This window comes from Solanum stenotomum, chromosome 11 (genome assembly GCF_019186545.1).
Source record: "Solanum stenotomum isolate F172 chromosome 11, ASM1918654v1, whole genome shotgun sequence".
NCBI lineage: Eukaryota > Viridiplantae > Streptophyta > Magnoliopsida > Solanales > Solanaceae > Solanum > Solanum stenotomum.
This window is the reverse complement of record NC_064292.1, coordinates 28,333,790-28,354,767: the sequence shown is the minus strand read 5'-3', so window position 1 is coordinate 28,354,767 and position 20,978 is coordinate 28,333,790.

Sequence of the window (20,978 nt, the reverse complement as noted above, 5' to 3'; positions counted from 1 at the left end):
TTGCATTGAAAGATATTTCTATTTAATTCGCACATATTCATAGGTGAAGGATGTGCACCCTCTATATTCAACGTTGAAGTCGGTGGAAACTTGCATTGAAAGATATTTGCATTTAAGTCGTATCGATTCGGACGTGAAGGATCTGCACTCTATATATTCAACGTTGAAGTCAGTGTAAACTTGCATTGAAAGATATTTACGTTTAAGTCGCATCTATTCAGAAGTGAGGGATGTGCACCCTATATATTCAACGTTCAAGTTGTTTGAAACTTGCATTGAAAGATATTTACATTAAAGTCGCATATATTTGGAAGTGAAGGATGTGCACCCTATATATTCAACGTACAAGTCGGTAGAAACTTCCATTGAAGGATATTTCTATTTCAGTCTCATCTATTCGGGGGTGAAGGATGTGCACCCTATATATTCAACGTTTAAGTCGGTGGAAACTTGCATCCTATCTAATAAACGTTCAAGTAGGTGGTAACTTGCGTTGAAAGATATTTACATTTAAGTAGAATATATTCGTAGGTAAAGGATGTGCACATTATATATTCAACTTTCAAGTCGGTGGAAACTTGCATTGAAAGATATTTCTATTGAAGTTTCATCTATTCGGAGGTGAAGGATGTGCAGCCTATCTATGCAAAGTTCAAGTGGGTGGAAACTTACATTGAAAGATATTTACATTTAAAGAGTATCTATTCGGAGGTGAAGGATGTGCATCTAATCTATTCAACGTTCCAGTGGGTGGAATCTTGCACTGAAAGATATTTACATTTAAGTCGTACATATTCAGAGGTGAAGGAACTGCACCCTATCTAATTAATGTTCAAGTCGGTCGAAACTATGGTTAAAAGATATTTGCATTTATGTTGAATCTATTCGGGGGTGAAGGACGTGCACCCTACATATTCAACTTTCAAGACGGTGGAAACTTGCATTGAAAGATATTTGCATTTAAGTCGAATCAATTCGGATGTGAAGGATGTGCACCCGATATATTCAAAGTTCAAGTCGGTGGAAACTTGCATTGAATGATATTTGCATTTAGGTCGCATCTATTCGGAGGTCAACGATGTGAACCCTATATATTCAACGTTCAAGTGTGTGGAAACTAGGTTTGAAATATATTTGTATGTAGGTAGAATCAATTCGGAGGTGAAGGACGTGCACCTGTATTTATTCAACATTATATTAGGTGGAAACTTGCGTTGAAAGATATTTGCATTAAAGCCGTATCAATTCAGATTAGAAGGATGTGTACCCACTATATTCAACGTTGAAGTCGGTGGAAACTTGCATTGAAACATATTTTCATTAAAGTCGTATCAATTCGGATGTGAAGGATGCGTACCCTATATATTCAACATTCAAGTCAGTGTAAACTTGCATTGAAAGATATTAATGTTTAAGTCGCATCTATTCAGAAGTGAAGGATGTGCACCGTATATATTCAACGATCAAGTCGGTGGAAATTTTCTTTGAAAGTTATTCGCATTTAAGTCGTACCCATTCGGATTTGAAGGATGTGCACCTTATATTTTCAATGTTCAAGACAGTGGAAACTTCCATAGAATGATATTTGCATTTAAGTCACATCTATTCGAAGGTGAAGGATGTGCTTCTTATATATTCCATGTTCAAGTCGGTGGGAAGTTACATTGAAAGATATTTAAATTTAAGTCGCATCTATTCGGAGGTGAAGCATACGCAGCCTATCTATTCAATGTTCAAGTCGCAGGATAGTTGAATTGAAAGATATATGCATTTAGGTCGCATCTATTTGGAGGTGAAGGATATGCACCATATATATTCAATGTTTAAGTCGGTGGAAACTTGCATTGAAATATATTTACATTTAAGACGCATCTATTCGGAGGTGAAGGATGTGCACCCAATTAAATCAACATTCCAGTTGGTGGAAACTTGCATTGAAAGATATTTACATTTAAGTCGCATCTATTCGGAGCTGAAGGTTGTGCACGCTATATAATTAATGTTCAAGTCGGTAGAAACCTGCATTGATAGATATTTCTATTTCAGTCGCATCTATTCGGGGGTGAATAATGTGCACCCTATATATTCAATGTTCAAGTCGGTGGAAACTTACATTGAAAGATATTTCTATTTAATTCACACTTATTCATAGGTGAAGGATGTGCACCCTCTATATTCAACTTTGAAGTCGGTGAAATCTTGCATTGAAAGATATTTGAATTTTAGTCGTATCAATTCGGACGTGAAGGATGTGCACCCTATATATTCAACGTTCAAGTCAGAGTTGCATTGCAAGATATTTACGTTTAAGTCGCATCTTTTGAGAAGTGAAGGATGTGCACCCTATATATTCAACATTCAAGTTGGTTGAAACTTGCATTGAAACATATTTACATTTAAGTCGCATATATTCGGAGGTGAAGGATGTGCACCCTATATATTCAACGTTCAAGTCGGTAGAAACTTGCATTGAATGATATTTGAATTTAAGTCGCATCTACTCGGAGCTCAAGGATGAGAACCCTATACATTCAACGTTCAAGTGTGTGGAAACTAGGGTTGAAAGATATTTGTATGTAGGTCGAATCTATTCGGAGGTGAAGGATGTGCACCCTATCTATTCAATGTTCAAGTCCGTGGAAACTACGGTTGAAAGATATTTGCATCTAGGTCGAATCTATTCGGAGGTGAAGGACGTGCACCTGTATCTATTCAACTTTCGAGTAGGTGGAAACCTGCGTTGAAAGATATTTGCATTAAAGTCGTATCTATTCGGAGGTGAAGGATGTGCACCCAATCTATTCAACGTTCCAGTGGATGGAAATTTGAATTGAAAGATATTTACATTTACGTCGCATTTATTCGGAGGTCAAGGATGTGCACCCTATATATTCAACGTTCAAGTCGGTGGAAACTTGCACTAAAAGATATTTGCATTTATGTCTTTTCTATACGGAGGTGAAGGATGTGCACCCTATCTATTCAACGTTCAAGTGACTGGAATCTAGCATTGAAAGTTATTTACATTGAAGTCGCATCTATTCGAAGGTGAAGCATGTACACCCTATATATTCAACGTTCAAGTCGGTGGAAAGTTGCATTGAAAAATATTTACATTTAAGTCGCATCTATTCGGAGGTGAAGGATATGAAGCCTATTTATTCAACCTTCAAGTTGGTGAAAACTTGCATTGAAAGATATTTACATTTAAGTAGCATCTATTCAGATGTGAATGTAGTGCACCCTATATATTCAATGTTTAATTCGGTGGAAACTTGAATTGAAACATATTTGCATTTATGTAGCATCCATACAGAGCTGAAGGATGTGCACTCTATCTATTCAACGTTCAAGTGGATGGAAACTTGCATTGATAGATATTTAAATTTAAGTCCCATCTATTCGGAGGTGAAGGATGTGCACCTTATACATTCAACGTTCAAGTTGGTGGAAACTTGCATTAAAAGATATTTGCATGTAAGTTGTATCAATTCGGACGTGAAGAATGTGCACCCTATATATTCAATGTTCAAGTCGGTGAAAACTTGGATTGAAAGGTATTTCTATTTCAGTCGCATCTATAGGGAAGTGACGGATGTGCACCCAATCTATTCAACGTTCAAGTCAGTGGAAACCAGCAATAAAATATATTTGCATATAAGTCGCATCTATACGAGGGTGAAGGATGTGCACCATATCTATTCAACATTCATGTGGGTGGAAACTTTCATTGAAAGTTATTTACATTTAAGTCGCATCTATTCGAAGGTGAAGGATGTGCACCCTATATATTCAATGTTTAAGTCGGTGGAAACTTGAATTGAAAGATATTTGCATTTAAGTAGCATCTGTGCGGATGTGAAGGATGTGCACCCTATCTATTCAACGTTTAATTGGGAGGAAACTTGAATTGAAATATATTTACATTTAAGTCACATCTATTCGGAGTTGAAGGATGTGGACCTTATATATTAAACGTTCTAGTCGGTGGAAACTTTAATTGAAAGATATTTATATTTAAGTAGCATTTATTCGGAGGTAAAGGATTTGCACCCAATCTATTGAACGTTCTAGTGTGTGGAAACTTGCATTCAAAGATATTTACATTTAAGTCGCATCTATTCGGAGGTGAAGGATGTACACCCTATATACTCAACTTTCAAGTCGGTGGAAACTTGCATTGAAAGATATTTCTATTTCAGTCGCATCTATACAAAACTCAAGAATGTGCACTTTATCCATTCAATGTTCAAGTCGGTGGAAACCTGCATTGAAAGATATTTGCAATTAAGTCGCTTCTATACGGAGGTGAAGCATATGCACCCAATCTATTCAACGTTCAAGTAGGTGGAAACTTCGTTTGGAAGGTATTTACATTTAAGTCGAACATATTCGAAGGTGAAGAATGTGCACCCTATATATTCAACGTTCAAGTCGGTGGAAAGTTACATTGAAAGATATTTACATTTAAGTCGTATCTCTTCGGAGGTGAAGGGTGTGCACCCAATCAATTCAACGTTCCAGTTGGTGGAAATTAGCATTGAAAGATATTTACATTTAAGTCGCATATATTCTGAGGTGAAGGATGTGCAGCCAATCAATTCAACTTTCATGTTGGTTGAAACTTGCATTGAAATATATTTCTAACTCAGTCTCATTTATTCGGAGGTGAACGATGTGCACCCTATCTACTCAACGTTCAAGTAGGTGGACACTTGCGTTGAAAGATATTTGCATTTAAGTCGCATCTATTCGGAGGTGAAGGATGTGCACTGTATCTATTCAATGTTCAAGTCGGTGAAAACTTGCCTTGAAAGATATTTCTAGTGTAATCGTATCTATCTGGAAGTGAAGGATGTGCACCCTATCTATGCAGCGTTCAAGTCAGTGGAATCTTGCACTGTAAGACATTAGCATTTAAGTCGCATATATACAAAGGTGATGGATGTGCACCCTATCTATTCAACGTTCAAGTGGGTGGAAACTTACATTGAAAGATTTTTACATTTAAGTCGCATCTATTCGGAGGTGAAGGATGTGCAACCTATCTATTCAACGTTCAAGTGGGTGGAAACCTGAATTGAAAGATATTTACTTTTAAGTATCTTCTATTCAGAGGTGAAGGATGTGCACCCAATCTATTCAACGGTCCAGTAGGTGGAAACTTGCAATGAAGATATTTACATTTTAGTCGCATATATTCGGAGGTGAAGGATGTGCACCTTATCTATTAAACGTTCTAGTCGGTGGCACCTATGTTTGAAAGATACTTGCATGTAAGTTGAACCTATTCTAGGGTGATGGCATGCACCCTATATAATCAACGTTCAAGTCGGTGGAAACTAGAGTTGAAATAAATTTGAATGTAGGTCGAATCTATTCGGAGGAGAATGATTTGCACCAAATCTACTCAACGTTAAAGTCGGTGGAAAATATGGTTGAAAGATATTTGCATGTAGGTTTAATCTATTCGGAGGTGAAGGATGTGCACCCTATCTATTCAACCTTCAAGTAGGTGGAATCTTACGTTCAAAGATATTTACATTTAAGTCGCATCTATTCAGAGGTAAAGGATCTACACCCTATCTATTCAACATTCAAGTAGGTGGAAACTTGCGCAGAAAGATATTTTCAATTTAGTCGCATCTATATGGAAGTGAAGGATGTGCACCCTATCTATTCAACGTTCAAGTCTGTGGAAACCTGCAGAGAAAGATATTTGCATTTAAGTTGCATATATACAAAGGTGAAGGATATGCACCCTATCTATTCAACTTTCAAGTGGGTGGAAACTTGCATTGAAAGATATTTACATTTAAGTAGCATCTATTCGGAGGTGAAGGATGTGCACCCACTCTATTCAACGTTCCAGTGGGTGGAAACTTGCATTGAAAGATATTTACATTTAAGTCGCATATATTCGAAGGTGAATGTGCACCCTATAAATTCAACGTTCAAGTTGGTGAAAAGATGCATTGAAATATATTTCTATTTCATTCGCATCTATACGAAAGTAAAGGATATGCGCCCTATATATTCAACGATCAATTCGGTGAAAACCTACATTGAAAGATATTTACATTTAAGTCACATCTATTCGGAGGTAAAGGAAGTGCAGCCTATCTATTCAACGTTCAAGTCGGTGGAAACTTGCATTGAATGATATTTACAGTTAAGTTGCCTATATTCGAAGGTGAAAGAAGTGCACCCACTCTATTCAACGTTCCAGTGTGTGGAAACTTGCATTGAAAGATATTTATATTTAAGTAGCATCTATTCGGAGGTGAACGATGTGCACCCTATCTATTCAACGTTCAAGTCGGTGGAAATTTCCGTTGAAAGTTATTTGCAGTTTAGTCGCATCTATATTGATGTGAAAGATGCGCACACTATCTATTCAACAACGAAGTCAGTAGAAACCAACACTGAAAGATATTTGCATTTAAGTCATTTCTGTACGAAGGTGAAGGATACTATCTATTCAACGTTCAAGTGGATGGAAACTTACATTGAAAGATATTTACATTTTAGTGGAATCTATACGGAGGTTAAGGATGTGCACCCTATATTTCAACGTTCAAGTCAGTGGAAACTTGCATTAAAAGAAATTTACATTTAAATCGAATCTATTAGGAGGTGAAGGAAGTATGGCCTATCGATTTAATGTTCAAGTGGGTGGAAACTTGCCTTGAAAGATATTTACATTTAAGTAGCATCTATTCGGAGGTGAAGGATGTGCATCCACTCTATTCAACATTCCAGTGGGTGGAAATTTGCAGTGAAAGATATTTACATTTAAGTCACATCTATTTGGAGGTGAAGGATGTGCATCCTATATGTTCAACGTTCAAGTCGGTGGAAACTTGCATCGAAATATATTTCTATTTCATTCGCATCTATAAGGAAGTGAAGGATGTGCACCCTATCTATTCAATGTTCAAATCGGTGGAAACCTACATTGAAAGATATTTGCATTTAAGTTGCTTCTATACGGAGGTGAAGGATCTGCACCCTATCTATTCAACGTTCAAGTGGGTGGAAGCTTGCATTGAAAGATATTTACATTTAATTCGAATCTATTCGAATGTGAAGGATGTGCGCCTTATATATTCAACCTACCAGTCAGTGGAAAGTTGCATTGAAAGATATTTACATTTAAATCGTATTTATTCGGAGGTGAAGAATATGCAGACTATCTATTCAACATTCAATTGGGTGGAAACTTGCATTGAAAGATATTTACATTTAAGTCGCAACTATTCGGAGGTGAAGGATGTGAACCATATATATACTACGTTAAAGTCGGTGGAAACTTGCATTGAAAGATATTTCTATTTCAGTCGCATCTATACGGAAGTGAAGGATATGCACCCTATCTATTCAACGTTCAAGTCAGTGGAAACTCGAATTGAAAGATATTTCCATTTAAGTCGCTTCTATACGGAGGTGAAGGATGTGCACCCTATCTATTCAACGTTCATGTGGGTGGAAACTTGCATTGAAACATATTTACATTTAAGTCGCATCTATTCGGAGGTAAAGGATGTGCACCCTATATATTCAATGTTCAAGTCGATGGCAATTTGCATGGAAAGATATTGCTATTTCAGTCGCATCTATACGGAAGTGAAGGATGTGTACCCTATCTATTCAATATTCAAGTCGGTGGAAACCTGCATTGAAAGATATTTACATTTAAGTCGCATCTATTTGGACATGAAGGATGTGCACCCTATCTATTCAACATTCAAGTGGGTGGAAAGCTGCATTGAAAGATATTTGCATTTAAGTCGCTTCTATACGGAGGTGAAAGATGTGCACCCTATATATTCAACGTTCAAGTGGGTGGAAACTTGCATTGAAAGATATTTACATTTAAGTCACATCTATTTGGAGGTGAAGGATGTGCACCTTATATATTCAACGTTCAAGTCGATGGAAACTTGCATTGAAAGATATTTGCATTTAAGTCGTATCAATTCGGACGGGAAGGATGTGCACCATATATATTCAACGTTCAAGTGTGTGTAAACTTGCATTGAAAGATATTTAGGTTGAAGTACCATCTATTCAGAAGTGAAGGCACATCCTTATATATTCAACGTTCAAGTCAATGGAAACTTGCATTGAAAGATATCTACATTTAAGTCGTATCAATTCGGACGTGAAGGTTGTGCACCCTATATATTCAACGTTCAAGTCAGTGTAAACTTGCATTTAAAGATATGTATGTTTAAGTCGCATCTATTCAGAAGTGAAGGACGTACACCGTATATATTCAATGTTCAAGTCGGTGTAAACTTTCATTGAAAGATATTTACGTTTAAGTGGTATCTATTCAGAAGTGAAGGATGTACACCCTATATATTCAACGTTCAAGTCGTTGGAAACTTGCATTGAAAGATATTTACATTTAAGTCAATTCTATTCGGAGGTGAAGGATATGCACCTTATATATACAACGTTCAAGTCGGTGGAAACTTGCACTGAAAGATATTTGCATTTAAGTCATATCAATTCGGATGTGAAGGATGTGCACCCTATATATTCAACGTTCAAGTCGGTGTAAACTTGCATTGAAAGATATTTACATTTTAGTCCCATCTATTCAGAAGTGAAAGCACATCCCTATATATTCAACGTTCAAGTCGGTGGAAAGTTGCATTAAAAGATATTTACATTTAAGTCGTATCAATTCAGACGTGAAGGATGTGCACCCTATATATTTAACATTCAAGCCGGTGTAAACTCGCATTGAAAGATATTTACGTCCAAGTCGTATCTTTTAAGAAGTGAAGGATTTCCACCCTATATATTCAACATTCAAGTCGGTGGAAACTTGCATTGAAAGATATTTATATTTATGTCGCATCTGTTTGGAGATGAAGGATGTGGAGCCTATCTATTCAACATTCAAGTGGGTGGAAACTTACATTGTAAATTATTTTCGTTTCTGTCGCATCTATTCGGAAGTGAAGGATGTGCACCCAATCTACTCAACGTTCCAATGGATGGAAACTTGAATTGAAAGATATTTACATTTAAGTCGCATCTATTGGGAGGTGAAGGATGTCCACCCTATATATTCAACGTTCAAGTCGGTGGAAACTTGCATTGAAATATATTTCTATTTCCGTTGCATCCACACGGATGTGAAGGATGTGCACCCTATCTATTCAACGTTCAAGTCAGTGGAAACCTGCATTGAAAGATATTTGCATATAAGTTGCTTCTATATGGAGATGAACGATGTGCACCCTATCTATTCAACGTTCAAGTGGACGGAAACTTGCATTGAAAATTATTTACATTTAAGTCTCATCTATTCGAAGGTGAAGTATGTGCTCCCTATATATTCAACGTTCAAGTCGCTAGAAAGTTGCATTAAAAGATATTTACATTTAAGTCGCATCTATTTGGAGGTGAAGAATATGTTGCCTATCTATTCAACGTTCAAGTGGATGGAAACTTGCATTGAAAGATAGTTACGTTTAAGTCGCATCTATTCGTAGGTGAAGGATGTGCACCCTATATATACAACGTTCAAGTTGGTGGAAACTTGCATTGAAAGATATTTTTATTTTAGTCGCATCTATACAGAAGTGAAGGATGTGCACCCTATCTATTCAACGTTCAAGTCGGGGCGAACCTACATTAAAACATATTTGCATTTAAGTCGCTTCTATACGGAGGTGAAGGATGTGTACCCAATCCATTTAACGTTCAATTGGGTGGAAACCTGCATTGAAAGATATTTACATTTAGGTCACATCTTTTTGGAGGTGAAGGATGTGCACCTTATATATTCAACGTTCAAGTTAGTGGAAACTTTCACTGAAAGTGATTTACATTTAAGTCGCATCTATTCGGAGGTGAAGGATATGTAGCCTATCTATTCAACGTTCATGTGGGTGGAAACTTACATTGAAAGATATTTACATTTAAGTCACATTTATTCGGAGGTGAAGGATGTCCTCCCTATATATTCAACGTTCAAGTCAGTGGAAACCTGCACTGAAAGATATTTCTATTTCAGTCGCATCTATACGGAAGTGAAGGATGTGCACCCTATCTTTTCAACGTTCAAGTCGGTGGAAGCCTGCATTGAAAGATATTTTCATTTAAGTCGCTTCTATACGGAGGTGAAGGATGTGCACCCTATCTATTCAACGTTCAAGTGGGTGGAAACCTGCATTGAAAGATATTTGTATTTAAGTCGCTTTTATACGGAGTTGAAGGATGTGCACCCTATCTATTCAACGTTCAAGTGGGTGGAAACTTGCATTGAAAGATATTTACATTTAAGTCACATGTATTCGGAGGTGAAGAATGTGCACCTTATATATTCAATGTTCAAGTCGTTGGTAACTTGCATTGAAACATATTTTCATTTTAGTCGTATCAAATCGGACGTGAAGGATGTGCACCCTATATATTCAACGTTCAGGTCGGTGTAAACTTTCATTGAAAGATATTTACGTTTAAACTTGTGGACCTTTGTTGTGGTGTGACTGATGTTGGTCTCAAGGCTATCTCTCGAGGTTGCCCTACTCTTAGAGAAATTTCCTCATGGAATGTGTCTTCTAATGATCATGAAGGCTTATCTAAGATTTCTCAGGACTGCCATCTATTACGGAAACTTGATCTTTTCCAATGCTCAAAAATTACTGATAAGTCTTTGTGGCACCTTTAATTTGTGTCATCTCCAAGTCATAGTTGATACACTTGACCAAGACCATGTATCCTTGGATTATTTATTAGCTATTGTCCATGTTACCAGGTACATTTGATTGTTCCCATCCTTGGAAATGAAAGTCAATAGTTCACCTTTACATGCATCCTTTAGAAATGCACTATCATAACAAATTATCCTCTTTTTGTGCTCAAAGACAAATATAAATTCCCATAAATACCTCTATTCTAGGAATTGTATTCTTGGATGTCCTAACAACCATAATAGTTCCTGAATTTGTAGAAGGTAAATCCTCAGCTTAATCATACATTCTAGAAAATTCCTTTACGAAATTCACAACCCTGGAATTTGATGGAGTCTGATGCTAGGCTCACTCGTGATTCTCTCTTTGTAAGTCTTATTAATCTACTTTGGAGTACATTACTTGTTTCTTGTTCTTTTGCAACACTTATAGATAGGAAAATATGTCTTCAAAATAAAATTTACAGTATTACCATCAGCACTTCCAAGAATATGCCAAGAAAAACCCTTCTTCCAATTTGCCCTGATCCTCTCCTTTTCATTAGGTTTTTGTTTAAGGCTCACACCCTTCTGAATACAATAATTTTGTAGTGCTTCTCTGAAATCAACATTATTCACAAAAATCATATACAACTGAAATAAAAAAAATTGGAAGTTGAGTCAAAATAGACCTTAGTACTTGCATTTCTAGATGGTGGATCTACAACCTCATCAGACTCAACATGATCCCCTTCATCTTCACTAATATCACATTCAGGATCTAAGCTCTCAAAATACAGGTCATTTCCACCCAATTTTTCCTCATATCTTCCCATGTTATTCTTATTAATATCTTCAAACCAATATCTATACCTACAGGACCACCAGATGGTATCTCCCCTACATTTATTCTAGCAACTATCTTCACTAACTTGTTCTTGAATGTTTGGTTGTCTAGCTTTATCAAACTCATCATCCAAGTCACTTAAGTCATCAATGTTCTCATCAACATGTTCTTGGAGATTCTTAATTGAGGTATGGATTCTTTTCGTCCTTGGGTAGCTATCACCCACAAAGCCCCTTCAAAATATGTTTTCAAGATTCCAAATCCCCCAATTTTAGTGTTTTCAATCTCTAACACGGGTTTTCTTTCAAAACATTTTCCATTCTTTAATTATGGTTTATTTTGGTTGATTACGATTATTTATGATTGGAATGTTGGAGTATTGATGTTTTATGATTAAAATCTCCCTTGGACCCATGATTTCCCCTTCTTCCTAATTTGAGAACTATGTATGGCTTGATTGATGATGAGAGCTTAACAATTGATTATGTTTACATTGATTATGTTGTTGAATCATGAAATCTCCCTATCTAATGTGATAATTCTTGATATTAGGGTTGATATTGATTCCTAGCTTTGAAGGGCAATAATTAGGGTTTATAAATGTTAATGAATATTGTATATGAGTTCATGATCTGCGTAGATAATGATAATCCTATGACTTGTGTAATTGTTGTATTGATGTGAGATTCCTCTTCCCTATACCCTTACAGTTGATTATGCATGAAGTATGTATGTATGTTATGATATGCTTGTTGTGTTGATTGAAAGGCAATTCACATGAAACACTATGAATGTTACGTGAAAGGTTTACTCACATGTTGATGGTTCTACGGTTGAAAGGACATTCTCACCTAATGAATCTATGAGCTCTTATGATGTATTTTGGTTGAGTTCCTAGTGCATTCTCTTATGAATATGAACTTAAGTAAAGACTTAATATGACTATTAAAAGGAATTGGGTTTAGCACCGAGTGGATATGAACAATGAGATAAAAACTTTTACGTTAGAAAGTCCAGCTTCCCAATGTCTGTTGTCTCATGGGCTGGAAACCTTTTACGCTAGTAGTCCGGATTTCTAGTAGCAATCCCCATATCCCATAACTATGTGCCCACATAGGTCTTTAGCTAGTGGATCCACCTAAAAGCTATTATGAAAGTTCTACCATAGGTAAGAAGGACACTTCTTTTCGATGTGGGGGTATTACACCGAATTCCATGTCGCTCACATGGTCTATGTCGGTTAAGGCTAAACTTCTCTATATGATATGAATACGAACAATGATAAGAACATGAACTTTAATTATGACTTCTTGAGAGGTACTGCTTAGTATGAGTGAGGGTATAGAACTTCACTTATGCATTGCACAAGTAGGCTTTAAGAGGGGTTATGGTGAGGTTCTCTTATGTTATGATGAGTTATGAATTATGTATGAAAGATATGTATGAATGTTAAGGTTGACTTTAGTTGTCAGAAACTATGATTATGAATAACTCCTTACTTATGTATGTTGGTTATGGATGAGGAAAAAGTAAGATATGTATGTTGTTGGTGGCCTAATGTTATAATTAGCATTTGGGTAGGGTTGTGGGATCTTACCTTTGCATTGCATTAGTATGACTTTGGGTTGCTTAATGTTAAGTTTGACTTATGTTTCTCCATAAATATGCATTATGGTTTTCAAACCTGATAAAGGCATGATTTCAACTAAATGTCCCTTTTATGAATGTTTTAAGGATTCTGTGCATGGCTTCCATATTTAGTACATTATTTGTTCTAACCCATATTTTATACATTCTATGAGTGTAGTTTCCGGTCGTTGATACACACTTCTCCTTTCAAGTGAAGCTTGGGTTGAGTATCCCCTAAGCTTGGCAAGTCCTTAAGTTCGAGGACGGATTACTTATTTCTAGTTTTATTGTACTTTCCTATTTTAAGTCCTTATTGATGTAAAGGGATTTTGACCCTATTTGTACTCTCTATTGTACTAGATGGTGATTGTGACAAGTCTAGCTTCTTGTGTTTATTTATAAAAATAGAAGTTGACTGCGGTTGTAAAAGTTTTGAATTTTCTTTAATTATTCTATGTCTTTATGTTATGATTATGCTAAGGGCTTGTATGAGACCCCTTTGGGGTCAAGTACTCCATGTTAGTCCTAGGGAGTAACCCTGGGTCGTGACTAATTTGATAATTAGAGCACAAGGTTATAGAATGATTTTAGGATGATGTCTCATGAACCACGTCTTGTTCATGAGTGTGAACTGCGCGAAACTTATGAATTAGAGGCTTTAAGATGTTTAGGAACTTTCACTTCTTTCATTACTCCTTAGTTGTGCCTTATAGTTTTAACTCTATGAAGTCCTTTTCCTAACCCTTTTCTTGTGCATATAGGAATACGACTACAAGAAGGGCGACTACAAGAAGAGTGGAAGAGGAGATTGCTAATGAGGGAGTTCCTACCTAAGGTCCTTAAGCTCCTAATAATGAGGGGGCTATGACCAATGTGGAGATAAGGATGACTCTTCAATCGTTGACTCATGTTTTAGTGACTCAAGTCACTAGGAATTCTAGAGTTCAAGTGAACCCCAATGCAAGTACAACCGCTTCAAGGATTAGGGATTTCACAAGAATGAATCCCCCTACATTCTATGTCTCCAAAGTGGATGAAGACCCACAAGGGTTTATTGATGAAGTGTTTAAGGTGGTTGATGCTATGGGTGTGTCTCCACAACCGAAGGCCGAACTAGCTGCCTACCAATTGAAAGATGTGGTTCAAGTATGGTGTAGGCAATGGAAGGATGAGAGAACTGTGAGAGAGGGCCCGGTTGATGGGGGTGTGTTCAAGTCGGCCTTCCTTGATAGATTTTTCCCACTAGAGTTGAGGGAGAGAAAGATGCAAGAATTCATCAACCTTCACCATGGAGGCATGAGTGTGAAGGAATATGGCCTTAAGTTCACCCAATTGTCTAAGTATGCTCTAACCTTAGTGGCAGACTCAAGGGCCAAGATGAACAAAATTTTTATGGGGATATCTGACTTGGTAGTCAATGAATGTTGTTCGGCAATGCTCATCCCAATTATAAATATTTCACGTCTTATGGTTCATACCGAACAAATTGAGGAACAAAAGCTTAAACAAGTGAATAGAGAAGTGAACAGTGCAAGGACCGATGATGGGAATACTTCCAAGGGTAAATTTGACATTCAAGGTAAACCAAGGTTCAAGAAGAGGTTTTCCAACCAAGGCTCCTCTAGCACTCAAAGGGTCAACAAATATAGGGTGTCTATCCCTAAGCCATAAGTAGGCAATAGTGGTAGCTCATATGTTGAAAGACCTAGTTGTGCAAAGTGTGGCAAAAAGCATGATGGCAAGTACTTAGTTGGCACAGATACTTGCTTTAATTGTGGGAGGAACGGTCATATGAAGAGAGGTTGTCACATGCTAAAGGTTCAAGGGAGAGAGGGAAAGCAAGTCCCTCCAAGTTTTTCAAATTCTGATGCTCCCAAGAAGAACCGCTTCTATGCTCTTCAATCCCGAGTTGACCAAGATAGCTCACTGGATGTTGTTACGGGTATGTTGCAAGTCTTTTCCGTTGATGTTTATGCATTATTAGACCCCCGGTGCCACTTTATCTTTTGTTACACCTTTTGTGGCTATGAAATTTGAAGTACTCCCTGAAGAGTTACAAGAATCTTTTTCGGTGTCTACCCTGGTTGGTGCCTCGGTAGTGGAAAAAAGAGTCTATAGGAGTTGTCCTATTTCTTTGTCTCATCAAGTCACTTTTGTTGATTTGGTAGAATTAGACATGCTTGACTTTGATGTAATTTTGGGCATGGATTGGTTGCATGCATGTTATGCTTCAATATATTGTAGGACCCGTGTGGTCAATTTTCAATTTCCAAAAGAGCCAATTTTAGAGTGGAAAGAGGGGAATTCTATTCCTAGAGGTCAATTTATTTCATGTCTAAAAGCTAGAAGAATGATCTCCAAGGGGTGCATGTATCAAATTGTTAGGGTTATAGATGTTGAGTCCAAGGTTTCTTCTTTAGAGTCGGTCCCCGTTGTGAGTGAGTTTCCGGAAGTCCTTCCCGATGACTTGCCTAGCATTCCTCCCGAATGGGAAATAGACTTTGGCATTAATCTTTTGCCGGATACACAACCCATAGCTATCTCTTACTATATAATGGCTCCGGCCGAATTGAAAGAGTTGAAGGAGCAACTCAAGGGCTTGTTAGACAAGGGTTTTATTCAACCAAGAATATCTCCATGGGGTGCTCCGGTATTGTTCGTAAAGAAGAAAGATGGGTCCCTTAGGATGTGTATTGATTACCGCCAACTGAACAAGGTCACAATAAAGAATAAGTATCCACTACCTAGGATTGATGATTTATTTGATCAACTCCAAGGGGATAACTTTTCACCAAAATAGATCTTTGTTCAGGTTACCATCACCTAAGGATAAGAGGATGTGATATTCCCAAGACGGCCTTAGGACCCGGTACTGTTACTACAAATTTGTGGTTATGTCTTTTGGGTTAACAAATGCCCCGGTGGCATTCATGGATCTAATGAATAGGGTGTTTAGACAATATCTTGATTCGTTTGTGATCATATTTATCGATGATATTTTGATATATTCAAGGAGTGAGGGTGAAGATAAGGATCATTTGAGGATAGTATTGCAAGTCCTTAAAGACCACCAATTATATGCTAAGTTTAGTAAATGCGAGTTTTGGCTAAGGTTAGTTGCCTACCTTGGTCATATTGTGTCGGGTTTGGGTATTGAGGTAGATCCTAAGAAGACAAATGTGGTCAATAGTTGGCCTAGACCTCTATCTCCTACCGATATTAGAAGCTTCTTCGGTTGGTCGGTTATTATAGGAGGTTTGTTGAGGGTTTTTCCTCCATTGCTTCTCTGTTGACGACTTTGACTCAAAAGAAAGCTAAGTTTGTGTGGTCGAAGGCTTCTGAGAAAACCTTCCAAGAATTGAAAGATATACTTACATCTGCTCCGGTGTTGACCTTACGGGAGAGTACTGATGGGTTTGTGGTTTATTGTGACGCTTCTCAAGTGGTTTTGGGATGTGTTCTTATGCAACGTGGTAAAGTGATTGCCTATGCTTCAAGGCAACTCAAGGTCCAAGAGAAGAATTATCCGACTCATGACCTTGAATTAGCGGTGGTTCTGTTTTCTTTGAAAATATGGAGACATTACTTATATGGGGTCCATGTAGATGTCTTCACCGATTACAAGAGTCTTCAATATGCGTTTAGCCAAAAAGACTTGAATCTCTAACAAAGAAGGTGGTTAGAACTTTTGAAGGACTATGACATGAGTGTCCTTTACCACCCCGACAAAGCTAATGTAGTTGTGGATGCCCTAAGTAGATTGTCCATGGGTAGTGTGGCTCATGTAAAAGAGGAGAAAAAGGAATTGATTTGTGATGTGCGTAAGTTGGCCCGGTTAGGTGTCCAACTATTAGACTCCACCAAGGGTGGAGTTATGGTCCATCATAGTTTTGAATCGTCCTTTGTTGTTTATGTGAAGTCTAAGCAACATCTTGATCCTATATTAATGGATTTGAAAGAATCGGTTCTCAATAAGTCCGTTGAGGTTTTCTCCCAAGGGGGATGGGGTGCTTAGGTAACAAGGTAGGTTATGTGTTCCGGATGTTGATGGCTTAAGAGAGTAAATTTTAGAAGAGGCTCATGGTTCGCGGTATTTTATTCATCCGAAAGCCACCAAGATGTACCGTGACCTACGGGAAGTCTATTGGTGACATGGTATGAAGAAGGATATAGCGAGATTTGTAGACAAGTGTCTGAATTGCCAAAAAGTTAAGGCCGAGCATCAAAGGCCCGGAGGGTTATCCTAAGGGATAGATATTCCTACTTGGAAGTGGGAGGATGTGAATATGGATTTTATTGTGGGTTGCCTCGTACTCGAAGGCAACATGATTCTATTTGGGTCATTGTTGATAAGATGAAACAATCATCCCACTTTATTCCTGTCAAGACTTCATTTTCGGTGGAAGACTATGTCAAGTTTTACATCAATGAGATAGTGAAATTGCATGGGGTCCCCACATCTATCATTTCGGATCGGGGTACTCAATTTACTTCACATTTTTTGAAGGCATTCCAAAAAGGACTCGGTACCAATGTTGAACTTAGTACCGCTTTCCACCCTCAAACAGATGGTCAAGCGGAACGACCATTCAAACCTTAGAGGGCATGTTGAGGGCATGTGTGATAGATTTGAAAGGTATTTTGGGATGACCATCTCCCATTGATTAAGTTTGCCTACAACAATAGTTACCACTCAAGCATTGCCATGGCTCTATTTCAAACCCTTTAAGGTAGGAGATGTAGATCTCCGGTTGGTTGGTTTGAAGTAGGTGAATTTGCTCTAATTGGTCCTGAACTAGTTTATGAGGCCATTAAAAAAGTTTGACTCATTAGAGAGAGGTTGAAGATGACCCAAAGCCGGCAAAAGACATATGCCAATGTTAGAAAGAGGGGTCTTGAAATTGAAGTTGGTGATTGGGTCTACTTGGAAATTTCAACTATGAAAGGTGTGATGAGGTTTGGTAAAAAGGGGAAGCTTAGTCCCTGATATGTGGGCCCTTATCAAATCTTAAAACGTGTTGGGAAAGTTGCCTATGAATTAGACTTGCCAAATGAATTGGCTCCGATTCACCTGGTATTTCATGTTTCTATGCTTAAGAAGTGCATTGGTGATCCGGTATCCATCCTTCCTTTAGAGGGTTTAGTAGTTGATGAGAACCTTACTTATGAAGAGGTCCCAATGAAGATTTTGGACCGACAAGTTAAGAGGTTAAGAAACAAAGAGGTAGTTTCCGTTAAAGTCTTATGGAGGAATCACTTAGTTGAGGGTGCTACATGGGAGGCCAAGGCCAAGGCCGATATGAAGTCCCGTTATCCTCATCTTTTTGCTTCTACTCCTATCCAAACTTGAGGTAAGTAGTTTTCTTGAGTTGGTATTTTGGAAGTCATATGTGCTATGAGTTTTCTTTATGATTTCCTTATGTTGTGCATGTTCTTGTGAGAATTCATGTTTGGCATATATTGAGTTTTCATGTTTTCTATGACCCTCATGCTGATTTGCATTTTAGTATGATGATTGCATATTTGGCTTCATGAGGTGAATTGATGGACATGTTTAGTTATGTTATGGTGACATGACATATTGGCTCCTTATTGTTGTGTTGAGCTTGTTTGAGATGGAGAATGTAGTTCCTCCTAAAATGATATGAAATGATGAGTTTTGTGCATATTGGGTTGTGGATGTAGTTCCTACTTCTTTGTGATTGCATTGTTTATGTATTGAGAATGGAGTTGGTGTTTCCTCCTTTGCATTGTGCATTATTCTTATGTTTCATGTTTGATGGGCTGCTAGTCTTGAATCTTTATTTCCGTAAGGTGTCTAGACCATCATTCGAGGATAAATGTGCCCAAGGGGGAGATAATGTAACACCCCAGAAAAATGGTAGGTTAACCTAGAGCTAAATGTGAGGATTAATGTAACTTTTCGGAGATGGTTAGACTAAACTAAAGCTAAAATGAAGGAGGTAAACGTCTAAGATGAAGGTAAGGACCTAAACTACCAAGGGAGAGTGAAGGAGAACTTGTTTTCTTTGGTCCTAGTTGGTGATTGGGCAGCATGATTGCCCAAGTGACTTGGCAATGCGCCAAAGTGCACTTGGGGTCGCCTAGTAGGCTGTCCCCTTGGCCTAGGTTTTGGGGAAAAGGGCGAGCTAGATCGTGGGTCGCCGATTGGGTTGGCAATTTGCCCAACAGACCACCCCATCGCCTAGTGAACTGCCCATTTTGGGAGCTTACTGGAAATTTAGGCGAGTCGCCTAGTGTCCTTGGTGAGCCAAGGAGGGCCAAAGAGCGAGCTCCAGCGTAGGTTGTGAAATTTTTATAGTTTAAGTAAGGGTCTTTAAGTAATCTCTCCAAAACTTAAACCAACACTTTCCCACTCTTTTCCTAACAAGTATATATACCTTTTAAAGTCAAAATTCTTCCAATTAAGTTACTCGCACTTAATAAAAGAAGAAACCCAACAACATCATCATTCTCTCAAAATTTCTCTCTCTAAACTCAAGGAAGATGAAGAAACCATTGAAGTTAGAGTTTGTAGATTCTCAAGGTTCTTCCCCAAATTTCTAGAATATTCCTAAGTGAGGTATAGATGATTTTCATCCTTGGGTAGCTATCACCCAAGGAGCCCCTTCAAAATATGTTTTCAAGATTCCGAATCCCCCAATTTTAGGGTTTTCAATCTCTAACACGGGTCCTCTTCCAAAACGTTTTCCATTGTTTAACTATGGTTTATTTTAGTTGATTATGATGATTTATGATTGGAATGTTGGAGTATTGATGTTTTATTATGAAAATCTCCCTTGGACCCATGATTTCCCCTTCTTCATAATTTGTGAACTATGTATGGCTTGATTGATGATGAGAGCTTAACAATTGATTATGTTGTTGAATCATGAATTACCACTATGTGATGTGATAATTCTTGATCTTAGGTTTGATCTTGATTCCTAGCCTTGAAGGGCAATAATTAGGGTTTATATATGTTGATGAAGATTGTATATGAGTTCATGATCTACATAGATAATGATGATCCTATGACTTGTGTAATTGTGGTATTGATATTAGATCCTTTTCCCTATACCGTTATACTTGATTATGCATGAAGTATGTATGTATGTTACGATAAGCTTGTTGTGTTGATTGAAAGGCTATTCTCATGAAACACTATGAATGTTATATGAAAGGTTTACTCACATGTTGATGCTTCTAAGGTTGAAAAGGACATTCTCACCTAATGAATCTATGAGATCTTATGATGTATGTTGGTTGAGTGCCTAGTGCATTCTCTTATGAATATGAACTTAAGTAAATATTTAATATGACTATTAAAGGGAATTAGCACCGAGTGGATATGAACAATGAGATAAAAGCTTTTACGTTGGTAAGTCCAGCTTCCTAATGTATGTTGTCTAATGGGATGGAAACCTTTTACGCTAGTAGTCCGGATTTCTAGTAGCAATCCCCATATCCCATAACTATGTGCCCACATAGGTCTTTAGCTAGTGGGTCCACCTAAAAGCTATTATGAAAGTTCTACCATAGGCAAGAAGGACACTTCTTTTCGATGTGGGGGTATTACACCGAATTCCATGTCGCTCACATGGTCTATGTCGGTTAAGGCTAAACTTCTCTATATGATATGAATACGAACAATGATAAGAACATGAACTTTACTTATGACTTCTTGAGAGGTACTACTTAGTATGAGTGAGGGTATAGAACTTCACTTATGCATTGCACAAGTAGGCTTTAAGAGGGGTTATGGTGAGGTTCTCTTATGTTATGATGAGTTATGAATTATGTATGAAA